This window comes from Jatropha curcas, chromosome 10 (genome assembly GCF_041381405.1).
Source record: "Jatropha curcas cultivar XTBG-Jc1 chromosome 10, XTBG_Jcur_1.0, whole genome shotgun sequence".
Classification (NCBI taxonomy): Eukaryota; Viridiplantae; Streptophyta; class Magnoliopsida; order Malpighiales; family Euphorbiaceae; genus Jatropha; species Jatropha curcas.
This window is the reverse complement of record NC_143160.1, coordinates 20775823-20801251: the sequence shown is the minus strand read 5'-3', so window position 1 is coordinate 20801251 and position 25429 is coordinate 20775823. Positions and strand designations below refer to the sequence as shown.

Genomic DNA, 25429 nt, shown 5'->3' with positions numbered 1-25429 from the left:
ATGCCATTAGATGGTAACTTGGGTAACATCAAACTCAAGGTGCCACCCTTCAAAGGCCGAAACAATGCAGACGAATACTTGGAATGGGAGAGGAAGGTTGAGATGATCTTTGAATGCAACAGGTATACTGAGGAGAAAAAGGTGAAGATTGCAGCCTTAGAATTCCAAGATTATGCACTGTTTTGGTGGGATCAACTTAATCAGAATCGAAGAAAAGTGGGAAGACGACCTATCCACAATTGGGAGGATATGAAGGAGGTAATGAGAAAACGTTTTCTTCCTGAGCATTATTTCAGGGAGTTGCATCAGAAGCTTCATAGACTCGTCCAAGGAGCCAAATCAGTAGAAGACTACCATAAAGATATGGAGATGTGCATGGCTAGAGCACACATCGAAGAGAATGAGGAGGTGACTATGGCTAGATTCCTAGGTGGCCTTAATAAGGACATAGCTGATGCACTAGAAATGTACAGGTATGATTCCATGGAGGAGATGCTGAATATGGCTATGAAGTTAGAGAAGTAGAGAAAAGGGAAGAGCACCACATCATATAGGGCTGCCAACAACAACAACAACTCTTGGGGTGCTAGATGGCCCAAAAGGGAGGAGAAAAAGGAATTTCAAAGCTCTACACAAAAGGGGGCAGATTCAATATCTAAGGCATTCACGCCCAATGCTCCAACTAATTCAAAGGGATCAAGTTCCAATACTCCTAGTAGAGACATCAAATGTTTCAAGTGTCTTGGGAAGGGCCATATATCTTCTCAATGCCCTAACAAGAGGGTAATAGTGATTCGAGATGGATACACCTATTCTGAATCTGAGGATGAAGAAAACCCAATGCCACCACTTGAAGACTGTAATGATGATGATGAGGTTGATGAAGAAGTCTTACAACCTGAGATGGGACAGTTACTAGTTACCAGGCGAGTTCTCAACATGCAAGTTCAAGAGGAGAGCTTAGAACAAAGAGAGAACATTTTCCATACTAGATGCTTGGTACTTGACAAGGTATGTCTTTTGATTATTGATAGTGGAAGTTGCACTAATGTAGCTAGTTTGAGCATGGTGCAGAAATTGGGTTTGACATGTGTACAGCACCCAAGGCCATATAAGCTTCAATGGCTAAATGATATGGGTTCTGTAAGAGTAAACAAGCAAGTGAAGGTGCCATTCTCCATTGGATGGTACAAGGATGAGGTCACTTGTGATGTAGTACCTATGCTAGCTGGGCATATTCTTCTAGGCCGCCCATGGCAATTTGATAGGCGAGTCCAGCATGATGGGTACACCAACCGGTTCTCCCTTACTTATTTGGGTAAACATGTGGTTCTAGCTCCTTTGACACCACCAGAGGTCTATATGGACCAAAAGAGGATATTAGAAAGTGAGGGGCAGAATTGTATTCAGGGGGAGGGAGAAAATAAATATAAAGAAAAAGGGGAAAAAGAGGCTAACAGTGAAAAGAAACAATTGAATGGCCCATTGGTGAGTGAAACAACAAGAGAGGGAAGAAAGAAACAAAACATGTATGTAAGAGAGAGAGAGATTCGCAGTAGTGTTAGTGAGGGTAGACCAATCTTAATGATTCGGTTTAAGGAAACTTTGCTTAATTTGACTAACATTGACACTTCTTCATTGCCTTCTAGTTTTGTTTCTTTGTTGCAGGAATTTTCTGATGTGTTTCTTGATGAAATGCCTAGCGGACTGCCACCCCTAAGAGGCATTGAGCATCAAATTGACTTTGTGCCTGGAGCTACAATTCCTAACAGGCCAGCATATAGGAGCAACCCCATGGAGACTAAGGAGTTGTAGCGCCAAGTTGATGACCTGTTGTCTAAGGGATTTGTGAGGGAGAGTATGAGCCCATGTGCAGTTCCTGTATTACTTGTGCCTAAGAAGGACGGTTCTTGGAGGATGTGTGTTGACTGCCGAGCTGTCAATAAAATCACAGTTAAGTATCGCCATCCAATTCCTAGGCTAGATGATATGCTAGATGAACTGCATGGCAGTAAGTACTTTTCTAAAATTGACTTAATGAGTGGATATCATCAAATTAGAATGAAGTTAAGTGATGAATGGAAAACTGCCTTTATGAGTAAATATGGTTTATATGAGTGGATGGTTATGCCCTTTGGTCTAACTAATGCACCTAGTACTTTCATGAGGTTAATGAACCATGTTTTACGTGCTTTTCTAGGCAAATTTGTTGTGGTTTATTTTGATGATATATTGATTTATAGCCAATATATTGATGAGCATATTGAGCATATCAGGTTAGTATTGATCACTTTGAGAGCTGAAAAGTTATATTCTAAGCTACAGAAATGCACTTTTTGCATAGATAGGCTTGTTTTTCTTGGTTTTGTTGTGAGTGCACAGGGGATTGAAGTTGATGAGGAGAAGGTTAAAGCAATTCGGGAATGGCCAACTCCTAAATCTATATCTGAGGCGAGGAGTTTCCATGGCTTGGCAAGCTTCTACCGGAGGTTTGTAAAGGACTTCTCTACGATAGCAGCCCCACTCACAGAGGTGGTAAAGAAAGAAGTTGGGTTCAAATGGGGGGAAGCGCAACAAAGGGCATTTGATACTCTAAAATCCATTCTTTGTTCTGCTCCTATTTTAGTTTTACCTGACTTTGATAAAACATTTGAGATTGAGTGTGACGCCTCTGGTGTAGGTATTGGTGCAGTGTTGATGCAGGAACGAAAGCCTATTGCCTATTTCAGTGAGAAACTCAATGGGGCACAGCTCAATTATTCAACCTATGACAAGGAGCTGTATGCTTTAGTGAGAGCATTGGAGGTATCGTAACATTACCTTCTACCCAAAGAATTTGTCATACACACTGACCATGAGTCTTTAAAGCACCTTAAAGGACAAGGTAAGTTGAACAAGAGACATGGTAAGTGGGTTGAATTCATTGAACAGTTTCCTTTTGTGATTAAATACAAGCAAGGAAAAGAAAATATTGTGGCTGATGCACTTTCTAGGAGGTATGCTTTAATTACTACTCTTAATGCTAAGTTGTTAGGATTTGAGCATATAAAATCCTTGTATGTTGATGATGATGACTTCGTTCTTATTTGGAGTGCATGTGAACATGGGGCCTTTAACAAGTTCTTTAGGCATGAGGGGTTTTTATTTAAGGGAAAAAAACTTTGTATACCCAAATGTTCTATGCGTGAATTGCTTGTGTTAGAATCACATTGTGGGGGACTTATGGGGCATTTTGGAATTCTTAAGACATATGATATACTTGCTGAATATTTCTTTTGGCCACAAATGCGTAGAGATGTAGAGAAATTATGTGGTGTGTGCATTGCATGTAAGCAAGCTAAGTCTAAATCTATGCCTTATGGCCTTTATATGCCTTTACCTGTACCTACTTTGCCTTGGATTGATATTTCTATGGATTTTGTGCTTGGATTGCCTAGAACAAAGCGTGGTAGGGATAGTATTTTTGTTATTGTGGATAGGTTTAGTAAGATGGCACATTTCATTGCATGCCATAAGAGTGATGATGCTGTCCATATTGCTGAGTTGTTTTTCAGGGAGGTTGTGAGATTGCATGGGGTGCCACGCACCATAGTCTCAGACCGTGATGCCAAGTTCCTTTCTCATTTTTGGCGTGTTTTATGGAGCAAGCTTGGGACGAAGTTGTTGTACTCTACTACTTGTCATCCCCAAACGGATGGCCAGACTAAGGTAGTCAATAGAACTCTTGGTACTTTGCTTAGAGCGGTGGTTGGTAAGAATCTGAAAACCTGGGAGGATTGTTTGCCTTTCATTGAATTTGCTTATAATAGGTCTATACATTCTTCTAGTGGTTATAGTCCATTTGAGCTTGTGTATGGTTTTAATCCTTTGACTGTACTTGATTTATCTCCTTTGCCTTTGAGTGAAATTGCTAACTTAGATGGTGAAAAGAAGGCTGAATTGGTCAGGGAGATACATGCTAAAGCCAGGGCTCATATAGACATGAAGAACAAAAGTTATGCCGACCGTGCCAACAAGGGAAGGAGGCGTGTGGTATTTCAACCTGGAGATTGGGTTTGGGTGCACATGAGGAAGGAAAGATTCCCAAACCAAAGGAAGGGAAAGCTTGCTACCCGAGGTGATGGGCCTTTTCAAGTGTTGGAGAGGATAAATGACAATGCCTATAAGATTGATCTACCAGGTGAGTATGGCATGTCTGCTACCTTTAATGTTTCTGACCTTTCTCCATTTGATTATGATTCAGATTTGACGACAAATCTTTTTGAGGAGGGAGGGAATGATACGGATCAAGGAAGCAAGGTGAAGGATCCTTTAGCTCTACCTATGGGACCAATCATAAGAGCTCGTGCAACCAAGCTACGAGCAGCCTTGAATGCATTTGCTCAAGAACAAATCACATTAGAGCTTCAAGATCATAATTATGCAAGATGTGAGATTGAACTTGAAGAAATGCCAAAGCTTGTTATGGTGCTTGAGGCGTGCAAAGAGGCTGCCCATTGATGCATTCTACATGGTTCTATACTTAGGCAAATTATGGAGGATGTTATTTTATTATAAGCTTAAGTATGGGTTGTGTAAGGCCTCTGGCCCATTTGTCCTGTTTTTGTTTAAATTCTTTAGTGGACTTAATTAATTAGTGTAAGGTTGGTTGGGCTTATTTTCCAGAGTTGGGCCAACCCTAGATTAGCTAATGTTTAAGTCATGCTTGTTTTAATTAATTAGTTTGGACTTGTATTTAATTAAGCCCATTTGGGCCACATTGTGAACCCCTTTCCCAAAAGCATAGGCATGTGATGCATATGACAAAAGAAAGAAATGCACGTGAGTGTGTGAGTCGCCACCTTGTTTAATTATTTCAGGGTAAACTAGGAAAAAACCCTAAATGACTCCGATTTTAATTAACCTAATTACTAGATTAATTAACCCAATGTTTAAAGCATGGTCTACGAACCCGAGGTGGATCCCGAGACTATGTCATGCTGATAAACTAACCAAAAAGGGTGAATGCTTTGCAAGGTGAATGATGAATTAATGAAATGTTTAAGTGATTTCGACTTGCCACCCGGGGTGAAATCCCGAACGTGCCTACGTACTTCCGTTTGAATGGAAGATCAAAGTCAACGTAGTTCGATAGGCCTTCTTTGAAGGGCTTTGAATGGGTATGCTTTATGCATGAGTGTGTATGCTTTGTGCATGATTTTGTGTATGCTTTGTGCATTTTGTGTGTATGCTTTGTGCATGATTTTGTGTATGCTTTGTGCATTTTTGTGTGTGTGCTTTATGCATGATTGTGTGTATGCTTCGTGCATTTTTGTTTATGCTTTGTGCATCTTGTGTGTATGCTTTGTGCATGATTTTGTATGCTTTGTGCATGAGTGTGTGTATGCTTCGTGCATTTTGTTTAGGCATTTTGCCAAAGGATCGATTGATTCGATTAGGCGTTTCATCGCCAAAAGTGTTAGTTTAAGGCATTTAGCCAAAAATGATTCATTTAAGCGATTTGTCGCCAAAATTGTTGATTTTGAGGCATTTGTGCCAAAATGGTTCATTTAAACGATTTGTCGCTCAAAATTGTTGATTTTAAGGCATTTGTGCCAAAATGGTTCATTTAAGCGATTTGTCGCTTAAAAGATTGATTTTAAGGCCTTTGGCCAAAATATATCGATTTAGGCAATCTGTTTTGCCAAAAGTGTCGATTGGGCGATTGTCGCCAAAATGATTGATTTTAAGGCCTTTGGCCAAAAAGTGTTGATTTAAGCAATTCGTTTGCTAAAATGTGTAATTTAGGCGATTGTCGCCAAAATTGTTGATTTTAGGGCCTTTGGCCAAAATGTGTTGTTTTAAGGCATTTTGCCAAAAATGTCGATTTTACGGCTTTGAGCCAAAAATGGTTGATTTTAAAGGCATTTTGCCAAAAGATTGATTTTAAGCGATTTGTCGCTAAAAAATGGTTAATCTCATTTATAAGCAATTTGTTTGCTAAAAATCGATTAGACCGTAGGCAATTAGTTGCCAAAATTGATTGATTAAATGTAGGCAATTTTGTTGCCAAAAAACGTGATTAAATGAGGCCGTTAGCCACAATTATTGATTAATTGGACATTTAGGCGAGATTGTTCGAAATAAAGGCAATCGAACCATAGTTATTAATTAACTAGGCTCTTTAGCCAATATTGTCGGATTTAAACTTTAATACCACGATTATTGATTAACCGGGCATTTAAGCTTAATCAAATTAATTAAGGCAGTTTATTTACCAAAAATAATGACGTGAATGCATTTATGCAATTGTAGAATTATTAAGAGTAGAAGAGAAATATGCATGAAGTGCTAAAATTAAATAGGCAGAGTTTTGTTTACATACCTGATTTAATCGACGACCGCTTCTTAACTCCAGATTAAGCTCCTCGCTTAGGAAATATTAATTAATTTTAATTTGTTTAATTTTAATGTCCAAATATCACAATAAAAATGCAATAAAAATTAAATTAAATGCAAAAAGCGGTAAAGAAAACGCAAGGAGCGTGAGAGGGAGAAGGATTCGTCCGTCAACACAGACAGAGGTGTCAGAAATAGGCTGAAAATGGTCTATTTATAGGCCATTTTCGGGTCCAGGGCGGCAGGTGCCGCCTGGCTCGGGGGCAGCTGCCGCCCAAGAGGCTGGGCTGCAGGTGCCGCCCATGCTGGGCGGCAGGTGCCGCCCAGTCGGTGGGGCGGCAGGTGCCGCCCATGCTGGGCGGCAGCTGCCGCCGTGTCCGGCTGCCGGAGCCGCCGTGTCCGGCGGCCGGCGCCGCCGTAGCTGGTGGTGGCCACCATGTCTCGCTCCGGGAGCTTTTTTGGGAGTTTCCGACCTCCAAAAATCATTCCGGGACCGGTTCTGCGATCCTCGTGAAATTCCGGACGTTTCAAGTACCATATTGACATATTTTCGGTGAACTGTCCAAACTGTCCAAAATGGACGTTTCAATTTACTGTAGCAAGGTCAAAATTTGAGTATTCACAGTTGCCCCCCACTGGCTATCATAAAAATGATTTATGAGAGCCAGTGGCCGTCTGAAGGAGCAAATTTTGAAGGCGAAACTCGGACCTTAGGCCAAATTGGGATTGTGGGGCCTTAGGCTGAGTTGTGAATTTTCGGACCCTAGGCCGAGTTTTGAATTTCGGGCCTTAGGCCGAATTGTGAATTTTTAGGCCTCTGCGGCCGAATGTGATTTTTCGGGCCTCTGTGGCCTGAATGTGATTTTTCGGGCCTCTGTGGCCTGGATTGTGATTTTTCGGGCCTCTGGGGCCTGATTGTGATTTTTCGGGCCTCTGGGGCCTGAAATGTGAATTTTGGGCTTCTGTGGCCTGATTGTGATTGTTGGGCCTCTGCGGCCGAATGTGATTTTTATTTTATTATTATTATTATTATTATTATTTTTTATGAAATTATCAAATGCATGGAATTATATTTGCAACTTAAAGATGTTTTAGCCTCTTTGAGGAGTTAAAAAGAAATTTTGCCTCTTAGAGGACTTGAAAAGATGTTTTGCCTCTTAGAGGGCTCGAAAAGAGATTTGTTTTATTTTTGTGTTTTTTTTTTTTTTTTCTTTGAGAACCAAGGGTCCACCTAAAGTCGAAATGATCAAATGGCTTGGTTTTGGATGAAGAATGGTTGGCTATTGGTTAGGGTTTCACCCTAGGTTTTATGTAAAAAGAGGTCGATGATAGTTGGGTTTCACCCTGGGTTGTGTATGTTAACACTTGCCCCTGAATCCGACCTGGAGGATTTCGCCCCCTGTTTGATGCCTTTATTAGCTGAAATAGAATTTCTTCTTAATGAAAGACTAGAAATTCCGTGATTACTTCTGTGATGGGAGAATGGTGAAGGTTCTTATCACTTCTTGCCCCCAGAATGGTGCTGACCATGGAATACTTCAAAACATTGGTGTTGTACTTGTCCAATCGATTGAGGAATCAAAGAGAACAAAGTCACTTATATGACTCGAGGAAACAGACAATGTTGATGACATCGCTCGTCTGAAAGGATCGAAGAAACGATGGTCCGAGTGGAGATGAGGTATTAAAGAATTACCTCTCAACGATTATGTTTGACATTTTTAGGGTTGTTTTGGAAACCCCGGGGATTGACATTTTTTTTTTTTTTTCGAGGAATGACTCAAAGAGTGACGCTTTCAAAATGAACTTTTGAGAATGACTCAATTTTTTGTTACTCCTTGTGGAATGACCACTGGTGATGGAGACTTGATTTTAGAGACTCGATTTAGAGACTCAAATTTTTCTTGTAGTGAATTTTGACTCGAAGGAACTTAGTGTTCATCCTACAAAAATGGACTCTCTAAAAGAATTCATGAAAGCACTTTTTGTTTTTTTTTTTTTTTTTTACCTAGTAGCCACCCTTTCGGGTTTTCGACTCTAGCAGGCTCTTTGCCCTAACTTTTGCCTAGACCGCCCTTTCGGGTTTTCAGCCTAGCGGGCTCAATTCTTGCCTGAAGCCGCCCTTTCGGGTTTTCAACTCCAGCTTTTATTTTATTTTATTTTTCTTCGCTTTTTTATATATATATATATATATATATTTATATATTTTTTATATTGGCAAAGAGAAAATGCTTTTTATGATGCAAACTTATGTTTGTGACCGCGCCTTTGTGGCTGCCTACCTATCTCCAAGAACTCTTCGGGGGATGGGGAGAATCAGGTCTTTCGTAGTTCCTTCAGGGATGCGAACTTCGTGCTCGGCTGGTGCGGAATTCATTTCCGACTTGATGTGAGTGCGTAATTCCTTTCCGTCTTGGTGCGGAATGACTTGCTGTTGGGGCAAAATTTAATTCCGACTTGATGCTGATTGTGGAATTCATTTCCGATCTGATTGTTGATGCAGAATTCATTTCTGACTTGATTTCTTCGCGGGATTCCTTCCCGGCTTGATGTCTTTGCGGGATTCCTTCCCGGCTGGATGTGGATGCAGAATTCATTTCTGACTTGATTTCTTTGCGGGATTCCTTCCCGGCTTGATGTCTTTGCGGGATTCCTTCCCGACTTGATGTTGATGCAGAATTCATTTCTGGCTTGATGTCTTTGCGGGATTCCTTCCCGACCGGATGTCTTTGCGGGATTCCTTCCCGACTTGATGTCTTTGCGGGATTCCTTCCCGATTTGATGTTGATGCAGAATTCATTTCTGACTTGATTTCTTCGCGGGTTACCTTCCCGGCTTGATGTCTTTGCGGGATTCCTTCCCGACTTGATGTCTTTACGGGATTCATTCCTGACTTTGATGATGTTGAATCAACTTATTGACTCGAGCTCGCATGATAGTGATGACTCTAGGCGAATCTGGCTTTGTTGTTGTAGCGGTTTTACCACTGGTTGACTGAAATATGACTTGTATTCATCACAAAGAGTTTTGAATACCCACATTGTGGTGGTAACTTGAGTGGCTTGAGTGTTGAAGAAGCTTTTATGCTTTGAGTTTGTGGCTTTGCCATGTTTGAATTCTTGAGGTTAATTTGATTCCTTTTCTTGAACTTTATCTTCCTTTGAATTTGAAACTTATTTCCTCAATGGTTCTCCTCTCCATAAGGAATTTTGAGGAGACTCTTCCTTTTCCTTGTTTTGAGAAATGACCCTTGTTTATAAGGACACTTGTACTTGTGCCATGCTTGGCACTTGATTGTCAAGGCGTTTGTTGTCATCCAATTTGTGGAAATGACTGCTTCTTTTAACTTGCTTTTTCAAAAATGTGAGCAGCCGCTTGGTCTTTGTCCTTATGGCTGAAATGATTTGTCATCTACCCTTGATGGGCTTGAATTTAACGGAGAACTTGCAGTTGACTCGTTTTTGACAACTTGATTTCCTGTAGCTTTGATTTCTTTCTTTTGTGCAGAAGTTCCTTTTGACCCATTTTTTTCTTTTTGCTTTGTTTGCTTCCTTTTGACCAGGGGTTCCTTTTGTCTCGTTTTTCCTTTTGCTTACTTAGAACCAGCCTCTCCATAAAGAATTTCGAGGCAACTTGATTCTGAGATGACTTGAGTAGTGTATGGATAGCATTGCGACTTCGTGCAGACCCAACCCAATTCCAAGCATAACTTCTTTATTCTGTTGCTTTTAAGCTCAAAATTCAGACACCTCTCTATCGGAGCATCTTCCATCCTTGGGTTTTCGGAGAAACCATTCTGGCCCTAACCCCTTCAATCGGCTTTGTCTCGGTACTGTTTGAAGTCTTGCGTACCCTTTGCTGGATCCTTTCCATGATTACCCTTCAAAACTTCCCCTTTGATGGTGCTTCTTAAGATGCCCCCAGCTTTGATTGATGCAGAGCAAATGAATGGATGAATGCATTTTTCTTTGCCAATTTTTATTATCTTTTTTTTTATCATCATTTTTTTTTCATTATTTTATTTTTTTTTTTTGTGCTTTCACAGGAAAAGATAGAGAGAGAGTATAAACATGATTGGAACGTAAACTGATCCCTTTTATTGATAAGACAAAATTTGTGTACAAAAGACACTTAGATTTACAAATTTGAATTGAATGAAAACTTGAATGGAAATGAAAATGAAAAGAAAAAAGAAACTAGGCCCTAAAAGATAGACTCTAGGTGGACTATGATGGACTAGGATCGGATTGACTGTAGTGACTTTGTTCTTCTTGATGCTTCAATCAATCAGACATGTTGTTGTTGGTCTTGAACAATTCTTTTGTTCTTTTGGAGGTTTGATCTCAACCTTCTCAGACACAAACTTCATTCATTTCTAAGAAAAGTTCGAAAGGATCGAACGATTCTTGTTCAGCAATTTTTTTTTTGCATTAATCCCATGGTTAGGCAAGGGATTGGTTGTTATTCAGCTTGCTCTTGGGGATGATAGACCCATTGTCAACCAGGTCTTGTAGACGGTTTTTCAAAGTCCAGCATGATTCGGTCTTATGCCCATGTCCTTGATGGTACTCACAATATTCATTGGCTTTGAAATTCCGGGGCAGGGGGTTTGGTAATAGCCTTGCTTCTAAGGGCTTCAGTAAATTTGCTTTCATTGCTTCTCGGAATACCAAAAGGATTGGCATGCCGAGATCAGTATATTGCCTCCTTGGCTGATTGTTTCCCAAATTCCCAACACGTAAAGGATTCGTGGGGATTATACTGGCTATTTCATTTGTCTCACTGAACCCAGCATGATTCTGCTTCTTGTATGAGCCTTCTTTGAGCTGACCCAACTGGATTAAGTCTTCCACCTTAGTTGCAGTCGCAATGAGCGATTGGAACGTAGGCAAGTACTGTGTTTGAAGCTGTGACTGGTAGACAGGCAGTAAATTCTTGATTATTATGTCAACTTGTTCCTGTTCAGAGGGTCGGTTGATCATTTGAGCAGCTTTGGCTCTTCACCTCGAAAGGAATGAGGAGAAGGGCTCATTGTTCTTTTGTTTAGTGGTTTCTAGCTCCCTCCGGGTAACATCCACTTCGATATTATAATGGTACTGCATGTTGAAAGCATTGCATATGTCCTCCCAATTCTTCATTTTGGAATGATCCAAGCTTACAAACCATCTTAATGCAGCACCAGTCAAAGATTGCTGAAACAACTGAGCAAGGAGCTCGTTGTTCAGGCCAAAGGGGTTGAGGGCACCCACATACATTTTCAGGTGCGTTTTGGGACAAGTGGTTCCGTCAAACTTATCCATGTTGGGCATCTTGAATTTTGTAGGTAATCTTGCTTTGGGGAACAAGGACAAGGAGTCCATGTCCACCACTTCTTTGTGTGTCTTAAGGGCAGTAATAGACCTTTCCAGGAGTTCTAGTTTCTCTCTCATTTTCTGAGCTTCCAGCTCAGAAGCAGTTCCAGAGGGTATGTCATCCAGGTTAAGGGTAGGGTTTGTCGGTTCAATACCAAGTCCCTGATTGGAGGTAGCAGGTCCACTTCCCCCAGCGGAAGCCCCATTTCCATTACCCATACCTAGTTCAGCTATTAGTGCAGTCCTCTGGGCAGCCAATGCTTCATTCATTCTAGCCTCCATTCTGGCTTCCATTTGTTCCATGAGGTTTTTGATGTCAATAAGGGATGCCATTGGTGCAGTTGAAGTTGGTGGGGTTGGTGATAGCACTGTAGGTGTGGCTGGGTACGGGTGGTCCTTGGAGGGGTACCTGTGAAAGGACATAGTCAAAATGAGTAGACTATCCTATATAAGGTGTTTGCATAGGGTATGTGAGATACTGTGAGGTAGGGTAATGTTGGTATGCTAGGACACCTAGGATAGGACCCAACGGGATATGATATGTAAGGTAGAATGTTTAGGGCTGGATACCTCGACTTTTCGAAAGGCCCTAAGTTCTCAAGAAAATTTTTTTTTTAGGCCTTAGGGGCCAAAATGTGAATTTTTGGGCCTTTGAGGCCAACATGTGAGTTTTTGGGCCTTAGTGGCCAAATTGTGAATTTTTGGGCCTTATGGGCCAACATGTGAGTTTTTGGGCCTTAGTGGCCAAATCGTGAATTTTTGGGCCTTATGGGCCAAATGGGAATTTTCGGGCCTTTAGGGCCAAATCGAGATTTTTTGGGCCTTAGAGGCCAAAATGTGAGTTTCTGGGCCTTAGTGGCCAAATTGTGAATTTTCGGGCCTCTGTGGCCAAATTGTGAATGTTTGGGCCTTAGTGGCCAAATTGTGAATTTTTTGGGCCTTAGGCCAAATTGTGAATTTTTTGGGCCTTTGGGGCCAAATTGGGAATTTTTGGGCCTTCATGGCCAAAATGTGAATTTTTGGGCCTTTGTGGCCAAAATGTGAATTTTTGGGCCTTTGTGGCCAAAATGTGAATTTTTAGGCCTTTGTGGCCAAATTGGGAATTTTTGGGCCTTATGGGCCAAATTTGAAATTTTTGGGCCTCTGTGGCCAAATTGTAATTTTCCAGGTCTCAGGGACCAAAATGTAATTTTTCAAGTCTCAGAGACCAAAATGTGATTTTCCCGCTTTGAAATGGAATGTTTTTTTTTTTTTATTTGTGAAGTATGGGATGAATGCGTGAATGCGCACAACATCACAACATAATCTATTCATGATATGCTTCACATTATTGGGTGCATACAGTCCCAATGGATAGGTTCTATAGGCTATGACGCAAATAGAGAATAGGCTTATAAAGGACCCTTGAACCTTGAGTATGGATATACCTAACCACATGTGAAACAAGGAGTTTCGCATGGGTCCAACGGTACGCATACTCATGGGCCATCCCCAAAAGGATTAGGGACGGTTTGCGGTAACAGGGAGGACGCTTTGGCTGTCCGTCGACATAATCAAAGAGACCTGCCGATCAGCGCTACTTGCTATCCAGACTCAGAAGTTTGAACAGAAAGAGAAGAAATTCATTTGAAGTTCATTTTTTATGCAATGGAGAAAAAGATTCTCAATCGTGCAAATAAATCAACAAGTTTTAATGTCTTAATCACATTAATTAAGTCCGAATTTCCATATCAAGTATTCTTAAGGAAAGAACACTTGATTCATATTAGGTCACCCTGCAAAACAAAGCATAATAAAATAATACCTTAAAGAAAGGCCGGTTAGTTTTCACAACAATTGTAGTCCACTTTATGCAAAATGATTACATAATTAATTTTCCCCAGCAGAGTCGCCAAACTGTGAACCCCTTTCCCAAAAGCATAGGCATGTGATGCATATGACAAAAGAAAGAAATGCACGTGAGTGTGTGAGTCGCCACCTTGTTTAATTATTTCAGGGTAAACTAGGAAAAAATCCTAAATGACTCCGATTTTAATTAACCTAATTACTAGATTAATTAACCCAATGTTTAAAGCATGGTCTACGAACCCGAGGTGGATCCCGAGACTATGTCATGCTGATAAACTAACCAAAAAGAGTGAATGCTTTGCAAGGTGAATGATGGATTAATGAAATGTTTAAGTGATTTCGACTTGCCACCCGGGGTGAAATCCCGAACGTGCCTACGTACTTCCGTTTGAATGGAAGATCAAAGTCAACGTAGTTCGATAGGCCTTCTTTGAAGGGCTTTGAATGGGTATGCTTTATGCATGAGTGTGTATGCTTTGTGCATGATTTTGTGTATGCTTTGTGCATTTTGTGTGTATGCTTTGTGCATGATTTTGTGTATGCTTTGTGCATTTTTGTGTGTGTGCTTTATGCATGATTGTGTGTATGCTTCGTGCATTTTTGTTTATGCTTTGTGCATCTTGTGTGTATGCTTTGTGCATGATTTTGTATGCTTTGTGCATGAGTGTGTGTATGCTTCGTGCATTTTGTTTAGGCATTTTGCCAAAGGATCGATTGATTCGATTAGGCGTTTCATCGCCAAAAGTGTTGGTTTAAGGCATTTAGCCAAAAATGATTCATTTAAGCGATTTGTCGCCAAAATTGTTGATTTTGAGGCATTTGTGCCAAAATGGTTCATTTAAACGATTTGTCGCTCAAAATTGTTGATTTTAAGGCATTTGTGCCAAAATGGTTCATTTAAGCGATTTGTCGCTTAAAAGATTGATTTTAAGGCCTTTGGCCAAAATATATCGATTTAGGCAATCTGTTTTGCCAAAAGTGTCGATTGGGCGATTGTCGCCAAAATGATTGATTTTAAGGCCTTTGGCCAAAAAGTGTTGATTTAAGCAATTCGTTTGCTAAAATGTGTAATTTAGGCGATTGTCGCCAAAATTGTTGATTTTAGGGCCTTTGGCCAAAATGTGTTGTTTTAAGGCATTTTGCCAAAAATGTCGATTTTACGGCTTTGAGCCAAAAATGGTTGATTTTAAAGGCATTTTGCCAAAAGATTGATTTTAAGCGATTTGTCGCTAAAAAATGGTTAATCTCATTTATAAGCAATTTGTTTGCTAAAAATCGATTAGACCGTAGGCAATTAGTTGCCAAAATTGATTGATTAAATGTAGGCAATTTTGTTGCCAAAAAACGTGATTAAATGAGGCCGTTAGCCACAATTATTGATTAATTGGACATTTAGGCGAGATTGTTCGAAATAAAGGCAATCGAACCATAGTTATTAATTAACTAGGCTCTTTAGCCAATATTGTCGGATTTAAACTTTAATACCACGATTATTGATTAACCGGGCATTTAAGCTTAATCAAATTAATTAAGGCAGTTTATTTACCAAAAATAATGACGTGAATGCATTTATGCAATTGTAGAATTATTAAGAGTAGAAGAGAAATATGCATGAAGTGCTAAAATTAAATAGGCAGAGTTTTGTTTACATACCTGATTTAATCGACGACCGCTTCTTAACTCCAGATTAAGCTCCTCGCTTAGGAAATATTAATTAATTTTAATTTGTTTAATTTTAATGTCCAAATATCACAATAAAAATGCAATAAAAATTAAATTAAATGCAAAAAGCGGTAAAGAAAACGCAAGGAGCGTGAGAGGGAGAAGGATTCGTCCGTCAACACAGACAGAGGTGTCAGAAATAGGCTGAAAATGGTCTATTTATAGGCCATTTTCGGGTCCAGGGCGGCAGGTGCCGCCTGGCTCGGCGGCTGCTGCCGCCCAGGCGGTGGGGCGGCAGATGCCGCCCATGCTGGGCGGCAGCTGCCGCCGTGTCCGGCGGCCGGAGCCGCCGTGTCCGGCGGCCGGCGCCGCCGTAGCTGGTGGTGGCCACCATGTCTCGCTCCGGGAGCTTTTTTGGGAGTTTTCGACCTCCAAAAATCATTCCGGGACCGGTTCTGCGATCCTCGTGAAATTCCGGACGTTTCAAGTACCATATTGACATATTTTCGGTGAACTGTCCAAACTGTCCAAAATGGACGTTTCAATTTACTGTAGCAAGGTCAAAATTTGAGTATTCACACACATTAGGTTTAGGCCTGGGCTAACTTAAGTTAATAGCTAAATTAGGGTTAGCTTAGGTTATTTATATTAATGTAAGAGCTGCACGACAGCCACTATTGAATTTTAATCATACAAACGTTTGTTTCTTTGTTCTTTCAAGAACAGACCGTGTTCTTCATCTTTGCATGAACAACACCATATTTTCCTTAGTAATTAGGCTTGTGAGTTCTACAAGATTAATTGCGCCAAGAATTTCAGAGTTGTTTTCAAGAGTACTTGAAGGTAAGTTTCTGATTCTTGTTCTAAATTCCTTGTTTTTCTCTCTTCAAGAGTACTTGGGGGTTAAAGGGATTGACGGGTACTTCCGTGATTGCATGCTTTCCGCTAGATTTCCTTGTTGATTTGCAAGAGTACTTGTTAATTAGCTAGGGTCGTATTAGACCTGGTGGACAACGGTTCAATTATTCCAAGGAATAAGCCAAACATTAGCACTAATCCCTTACCAAATCATGGGGTAAATGCTATTATTGCTGACCAGGAATTGATCGATCCTTTCGAACTATTCCTAGAAATCAATGACATTTGTGTCCTGGACCTGAATGACTTATCTGAAGAGGTCGATGTAATAACTAGGAGCGGGAGACAGTATGAACCATTAGTCCTGGACAAAGTCCAAAATAACCCCTACCAGAGGGCAGCTGAGCCGAAGGAAGACCCGGTACTCTCGCAGCTAAAAAAGACACAAGCTAGGTTGTCAATCTGGGAAATTCTGGCATCATCCTTTCCTCATTGCCAAGCTCTTTACAAGGCTTTGAGTTAACTTCAAACATCGGTGGAGGTTAGCCCTGAAGTGCTGGTGTCCACCCTCACCCAATCATCAAAGATGCAAAGCATCGGGTTTTCCGACGATGATTTGCCCAAGCAAGGAAGCGGTCACAATGATGCACTCTATGTTACTGTTCAGACCAGAGAAAAGACTGTGCCCATGGTTCTCATTGACAATGGGTCAGCATTGAATGTCTGCCCACTAAGGGTAGCTAGCTGTCTGGGGTTGGAGGAAGCAGATATCAGTCCATCAGACTAGATAGTCGAAGCCTATGACAGTACCCAGAGGGAAGTGTTGGGGGTTGCTACGTTAAAATTAGCAATTGGGCCAGCTGTGATGGAGGTCCCATTCCAAGTAATTGATGTGCCTACCAGTTTCAACCTGCTTTTGGGACGGCCATGGATACACCGTACCAAGGCAATACCTTCCTCTTTGCACCAAAAGGTCAAATTCCCCTACGAAGGTAAAATTATAATGGTTCAAGGGGATGATTACAGCCAGCTCAAGAAGCCAAAGGGCCAGCCTCTCTTTGAGGTCAACCCTGAAAATGCCAATTTGCCCCTCTCGGGATTTCAGTATGACACTGTGTAGTTCATAGAAGGGAAAACTGCAAACTCTCGAATTCTCTTTGATTTCGGGACGGTGCAAATAAACTGCCTGGTTCCTTTAATGCTGAAGATGTCCTATCTGCCGGGAATGACTATGGCAAGGTCCGGAAAGACATACCCCACACTGCAAGCTTGGGAGTGTCTGGTGAATGAAGGGACCTTTGGACTAGGTTATGAGCCCACTGATGAAGACCGTGCTGAGAGGACCAGGAGAGGAAAGAAGGAGAGTATACAGATGCGGCCTTACCTTTTAACTTTGAATGGTCATTTCTGCAAACCGGGAGAAACAATTTCTTATTGTGGCTTCCGGGAACCATTCTACTTCGCAACAGCTAAGAAAATGCTGCCCGGGCTGGAAATATTTGCTGATACCTGGGTGTTTTCGCCCGAAATCCCCCCGAAGGACCCGAAAACATCTTCTTTTTTTGATGAAATATTTTTATTTGGATGCGATGCCGATAAATCGGTCTTATAAACAATTTTGAGTCGCCACCCATTGTTTAGGCAATGGGACCATTTTTATAAAAATGACTTCTTTTTAAACCCAATTTTGTTTTAAGGCCAAATTATTTTAAAAAACTGGTCAGGCGCAACAATGTGATTCTGGGTAAGGGAATTGGGTACGCCGGCCCGTTGGAAGCCGACGCCGGGAAAAACTGGCCTCTATTATTAACCTATGATTTCTAATTTATTTTAGTTAGAAAAGCCAAATTATTTATTTATTTAAATCCAACCCAAAATAAATCGAACCGAGTTCCTATTTGGAAAATTATTTAACCGTCCCAAACAAATCTAATTATCACATAGCAATCATTCAAATTAAAGCAATTAAACCAAATGAATAAAAAGACCCGTTCTTGCCTTATGGTTCAAGGCGGGCGACAAACCGAATCAAAAATATTAAATGGAATAAATAAAAGACCCGCTCTTGCCTTATGGTTAAAGGCGGGTAACAAACCGAAGAATAAATAAAATAAATGAAGACCCGCTCTTGCCTTATGGTTAAAGGCGGGTAACAAACCGGATCTAAATATATATAAATCAAATCAAAAATTAAATCCATAAACCAATAAAAATAAACCATACATAATTATTATTTAATATCTAAAGCACATTTTAATTTTTTTGTTTTTAGTTTAATTTCATTTTTTCATTTAACCAAAAATAATAAAATTCACACGAATAAATATATATAATCACATTTTTAATATTTTAAGCTCAATTAAATTACAATATGTTCATAATTGATTTATTGAGGAAATTAAACTTTATTTTCGTGCAAAATTTGTTATTTTTGTATTTTTTATTTCTGGAAAATCGGGTGAATAGTGTATGAATAGTGTGTGAATAGTGTCTAAACAGTGCGTGAATAGTATGTGAATAGTGTGTGAACAGTGAATCTTTTTTTTTTTGAAGAATTAATAACACTGCATATTTTTTGGTCCAGAATTTATTTTTGAATATTTTTTTTATTTAATTTCTTGTTCAAATATAATTTAAGGACATATAAAATAGCCAAATATTAACAGAATATAATTTAAAGAAGCTTAAATTATTAAAATCACAGGAACATATAAAAATATGAAAATATGTAAAAGATACAAAAATATTAAGAGAATTACCTGATCCTCAGATTAGGGATTATGAATGGATCGGATCTGCTAGAAGCTTTGTGTCCAAGGGTTTAAATGTGTTTTCTTCATATTTATTTTTTTTTATGATTTGATTCACCTAATATTAATATCTAATAGCAATTTTCCTTCAAATTAATTCACAAGAGTGTTTGAAGGAAAATATAGCTACAGAGTAGTTTTAGGATTTTTTTTCGATTGTGTAGTAGTGGGTGTAGAGAGTGAAGAAGTGTGGTGAAGAGGTAGTGTGTGTGCGTCCGGGCGGGTGTCCAACCTCGTGTGTGTATAATAAGGTGGTGTTTTATAGGGTGTAGCACGCCCTTTTTTTTATTTTTATTTTTATTTTTATTATTAAAAAAAAAATCATGCGGGTGCTGTACACGAGGTGTACAGTACACGCGTGATTGATTTTTTTTTTATTTTATTTTTTTATTTTTTATTATTATTATTATTTTTATTATTAAAAAAAAATCATGCGGTACTGTACACGAGGTGTACAGTACACGCGTGATTGATTTTTTTTTTTGTTTTTTTTAATTTTATATTTTTTATTATTATTATTATTATTTTTATTATTAAAAAAAAATCATGCGGGTACTGTACACGAGGTGGTGTACAGTACACGCGTGATTATTTTTTTTATTTTTTATTTTTATTTTATTTTTTTATTTTATTATTATTATTTTTATTATTAAAAAAAATCATGCGGGTACTGTACCTACACGCGTGATTTTATTTATTTATTTATTATTTTATTATTTTTATTTTTATTATTATATTAACATGCGGTACTGTACACGAGGTGTACAGTACACGCGTGTTTTACCCTTGGATTGGAAGGCTTCTAGATAGCATTAATCCCTTAATCCTTGTGTCCTCATTTCCTCATTGGATCAGGCGGGGCATAAAAAATACGCGTAAACAGTTTGCCCCCCCACTTTATCATTAATTGTATAAACGATTAATGTTAAAGTGGTCCATTGACGCGCCTTCAGTTTGGCAATCATCTTCAAAGCTCGGTTTGATCGGCTTGGAAAGATGTTGAGTTAATCATCTGGCTACCTACTCAGCTCGGTTTGATCGGCTTTGTCGATTCCAGTCGGTTGGCTTTGAAGATACCTCCGAAGCGCGGTCTGATTGGCTCGAAGGATTTTGTATGCCCTAGTCAACTTCGCAATACACCATCATTGACTGGGAAGGGAACCCAAATAGCTTCGCAATACACCATCACTGTTCGGTGGGAGAGTTGAAATTGGCCTAATTAGCTTCGCAACAACACCATCACTATTCGGTAGAACCTCATTGAAATTGGCCTGATCAGCTTCGCAATACATCATCACTAATCAGGAAAAGGATTGACTCGATCAGCTTCGCAATACATCATCACTAATCGAGAAAAGAAAACCCAAACAGCTTCGCAATACATCATCACTGCTCGGTGGGACCAAACGGCTTCGTGAAATCATCACCGGTTAGTCATTGAGATTGTCCTGATCAGCTTCGCAATACATCATCACTAATCAGGAAAGGGATTGACTCGATCAGCTTCGCAATACATCATTCCTAATCGAGAAAAGAAAACCCAAACAGCTTCGCAATACATCATCACTGCTCGGTGGGACCAAATGACTTCGAGAAATCATCACCGGTTGCCCTGAAAATTTTTCAAGAGAAAAGGGCAATTTCTGTGTACAAACAGATCTTGCCTTTGTTAAATGTTGGAGCATCACATGCCCCCATGCATTAATAATCATGAACTTTGAAATTTGAAATTTTGCATCAGGGCAAAAGATTTTATTTTTGCCCCCAGTCTGGAATTCCGTTCCGAGACCAAAAATATTATCTTTTAAGTAAACCTTGAAAACTTTATTATCATTTTCATTTCATTTTTTTTATTATTTTTTTTTGTTTTTTTTTTGAAATTTTAGCGAATTTTCAGGTATACCTTTCCTGATGCGGTGTTGAGAGAATACTTACCTGAGGGTAATTTGGTAGATTTGGTAATTTTGCCCCATGTGTGGCGAGCCGCACACCGACTGCAAATTGATTGATTGATTTTTTTTATTTTAAATTTGCTTTGTTCCGCTTTATTCGGCTCCTGGATGCCAGTTGTCCGTTTGTTATATCTTAGGATGCTTTCAACGCTAATTTCCTATACAGTGGGGCCTATTCGCATCCTATCATCACCGAAAGCGGATGCCATCCAGCTGGTGATGAGTATCATTTCAACCTCGTGGGGCCTTTCCCCTCCTATAAGTAGGGATCCCATGCTTCATTCTTTCCTCATCCCATAGCATTTGAAATAATTTTTCTCCCATGGCTTTCAGAAATCAAGTTTCGTCTTTCGTCCAATCCATTCCTGAAGATCTATGGCAAATTCCCCCCATGAACCAACTCGCCTGGCTGAAATATTTCAAAGACTTAAAACCTGACTATGGTTTCTTATCTTGGCTCGTTACTCATTTTAATCCTAGCACCATGGTTTTCCGGTTTGAAGACTCTGAAGTAACTCCGACCTACGAGGAGATGTGTGCCGTGATGGATCATCATCCAGATCAAGACGAAACTCCGGCTTTACCCCCAGGTCCTAGGTATGTCCTAGCTGAAATTGCGGCCTTGTGTCCGATTTACCTTCCTGATGGTATAAACGTGGATCAAGGCCTTCCTTTGGAATCTTTCTTGAGCAGGGTTTTGTCCATTGATCTAGATCTCTCTTGGATTCGAGCTTGCTGCTTCTTGTTGTTGAATGTGTATGCCATGAAGAGTCATCAACCTGGAATTGGAGATTTTCGACTTCTGACCGTTGTTCGTGACATGCAATTGTACCATCATACTGTCTTCATGATGATCATGGGAGAGACAATGTGTTGGGTCAGGGATATTGCCCTTAACATCTCCGATTTCAATGTTCATCATCGCGGTTGTCCATTGCTATTGCAAGCATGGGCTCTGGACAAATTAAGCCTGATTCCTCCGGTCCCAGCTCGCTTAATTCCAACCTATGGACCTGCCATCTTTCAATCTCGGTCTCGGAGACGCTTTGATTTTGGAGATAACCCTACAATTCGGTGGACTTGTCCTTGGTGGAGGATTAGACTGGTCACGACCGGAAGTATGAACCTCAATTATGTGTTGTATGCCAGTCTAGACCGTTCCATGGCCTATTTTCCCGACAGGATCAGCCGTCAATATGGGGTGATACAGCGTGTGCCCAGAACCCATAACTTCGAGAGTGGCCTGATAACACCTCATCTGTTGACCAATTTGGCTGACCGTTGGCAAAATCGAAACACTATGTATTTAAATGAAGGAACGGTGCAGGACACCGTGACACCCGCATATGCCAACTGGTTCTTTACCCCATGATGATACTAGATTCTGCAAAGATTGGCGTCCGATGATGGCCCCTGCTGGAATAAATATTGTTGTTGCTTTCTCTGTCTTCTTTTCTTTTTTTTTCTAGTTCCTTGTATTCCCGGGCCATGGGCTCCCAGTAATGTATCTCCTTTCTTTGAATTAATGAATCCGATGGTTCTGCCTTTATTAATTTCTGCTTTCTGCATACAAAGACAACAAAAGACAACAAAACTTTTCTTTCGAAATTATTTGTTGCGTTAATCATTTGGGCCTCCTGCCCCTAGGTTAATAAAGAAATGCTCATAAAAAAAATGAATCATTATTTAAAGACAGAAGCTTTACACTAGGAAACAAAAAGAATGGGGTGACTATTTTATTACCTGCACAGATCAAACAAAAACAGTATATGCAACTTCTTTGTGTATGCATGAACCTACATGAGTACTAAGGTTTTACTCATGGTTTTATTGATCCTTCCAAGGAAATCACTAAGAAGATGGTGTTCGTTCTCCTGATCAATGTTTTAAAACAATTCAATACTTAGGCAGGACCAACAGCCAGAATGTTTTTGAACTAGTCCATCTTGATCAGATAAGCAGAGAGGAAGGTCTTGTATTCTTTAACCATGTCCCCGAAACAGAAGGAAGAAAGATTTTGAAATTCAGACCCTTTATTAATCTTACTTCTATCTTACTTCTTTTCAACATTATACAGAAGTTAAGAACTTTTATTTTAATACAATGGTCATTCATCCTAACTATTCATTTATCTATTCTCCTTCAAGTCAAGTTGATGACATTGAGCAACTAATCACAAATCTGTCACGAACGCATGGCATAGATTTCACATTTAAACTAAGCACCACGCGTTAATCCCAAAATCTTTATTATCATTTATTATTTTTTATGCTCTAACTTTTGCCTAGGCCGCCCTTTCGGGTTTTCAACCTAGCGAGCCCATTTCTTGCCTAAGCCGCCCTTTCGGGTTTTCGACTTACCCCCCCTCTTTTTTTTTTTTTTTTTTTAAACCGAAATCATCATTTCAGATATAGAATCTCTTCATTTGATCCTGATTGACAATCCGATTGACAGGCTTCCCTTCCATGGTGATTAATTCAGCGGCACCTTTAGCTAGTAACTTTCGAACTCTGAATGGTCCGTGCCAGTTGGGTTTGAATTTCCCACCAGGATGATTCTGGGCTTCGTGATCCAACAATCTGATCAACACCAAATCTCCATTTTTTAAAGCCCTCGGATGGACTCGTTTGTTGTAGAAACGAGCAATTCTTCTCTTTCTTATCTGATCCTGGAATCGAGCATTCAATCTTCTTCCATCTAAAAGTGCCAAATCCTCATATCTTTTCTTAACCCATTCTTCCTCGGTCAGACCAACTTCTACAAGAACCCTGAGAGATTTCTTTTCGAGTTCTATCGGTAACACTGCCTCCATCCCATATACAAGTTCAAAAGGAGAAGCTCCATTTACTGATTTGAAGGTAGTGCGATGCCCCCAGAGCGCGAAAGGAAGCTTCTCGGCCCAGCTTCTGTATCTTTCGCACATCTTAGACATGATTCTTTTAATCTCCTTATTCGCAGCTTCTACTGCACCATTAGCCTGAGGGCGATAAGGAGAAGAATGGTGATGCTCAACCTTATATCTATAAAGCAATTGACCGACATCTGCCTGAAAATGAGAACCATTATCTGTAACTATGTGATGGGGAACACCATAGCGACAGAAAATGTTCTGTTCAATGAATCTAGCCACATGTTTGGCGGTTAAGGTTTTGTAAGATTGAGCCTCGATCCATCTAGAAAAGTAGTCCACTGCAACCAATATATACTGATGGCCATTCGATGCTACTGGCGTGATTTTGCCGATGATATCTATGCCCCATGCAGAAAAAGGCCAAGAAGGAGCTGTCGGATGGAGCTCAACAGCAGGTAAGTGGCTTTTATTATCATGATATTGGCAGGCTTTGCAATGACGCACATAAGTGACGCAATCACCTTCTATCTGCATCCAGAAGTAACCTTGCCTCATGATCTTTCTGGCTAAACTCATGCTGCTCAAATGAGTACCACAAACTCCCTCATGGACGTTCTTCATTATGTCTTCTCCTTCCTTTTTACTCACGCATCTTAACAACATCCCGTCCCAAGCTCTTCGATAGAGTTCACCATCAGCCAGGACATAATTCAGAGCCATGTTTCTGAGAACTGCACGGTCTTCTTTTGTTGCATCATCGGAAAAGGTTCCGTCTCTCATATACCGCAGAATATCCATAAACCAAGGTTCTTCCTCTGATTCCACCTGGTTCACAAAATGTTCTTGATAGCACGGGATATTGGCTGTGGTTATGATGAATGGCTTTTTTGGCACTTTACTCAAATCTTGCCAAGCTGATGCTAAGCTTGCCAAGACATCCGGAATTCTATTGTAGGTTCTTCCTATATGAGTGAAAGTGATCTTATCGAAAAGTATTGCCTTCTTCAACAAGTATTCAACATAGGGCTTCAATCTCTCTTCTTCTACTTTCCATCTCTCATTGGCGTGTTCAATAACCAATAACGAATCCCCTATCACCTCGACTTCCTTAGCACCGGATGCAAGGAGAGCTTCAATTCCCATGATGTACGCTTCATACTCGGCCATGTTATTAGTGACCGGAAACAACAATCTTTTGCACATGGTTGTGACCTCGCCATTAGGTGCTTCTATAACAATACCAGCTCCGGATCCATTTCTGTTGGCCGATCCATCGAAGTATAACTTCCAAACTCCTGTTTCAACACTCAGCAAGTGTTCATCCGGAAACTCCAATTCCCATGATTCTTCATCTGTTACAGGGTTTTCTGCCAGGAACTCTGCCACAGCCCGACCCTTGACCGTTTTCTTCGTTACAAATTCTGCATCCACACTAGACATCTGGATTAACCACTTAGACAGCCGTCCTTCTAGAGTAGGCGTTTTCTGCAGATACTTCATAGGATCAATTTTGGAGACAAAAGTGACCCTGAAGGAATCAAAGTACGGCCTCAACTTCTTTATTGACCATACTACTGTCATACATGTTTTCTCTACCATGTTGTACTTCTCTTCGATAGGCAGTAGCTTCTTGCTAATGTAGTAGATGGCCTTTTCTACTCCAACAGCGTCCGGCTGAACCAACATTGCCCCCACTCCTACATCCTCTATAGATAAATA

General features: G+C 40.1%; 1 pseudogene; it reads left to right on the top strand.

Moving 5' to 3' along the window:
• Positions 1–20115, top strand: LOC149493243 (uncharacterized; annotated as a pseudogene).
• Positions 20116–25429: the final 5314 nt, after the last annotated feature.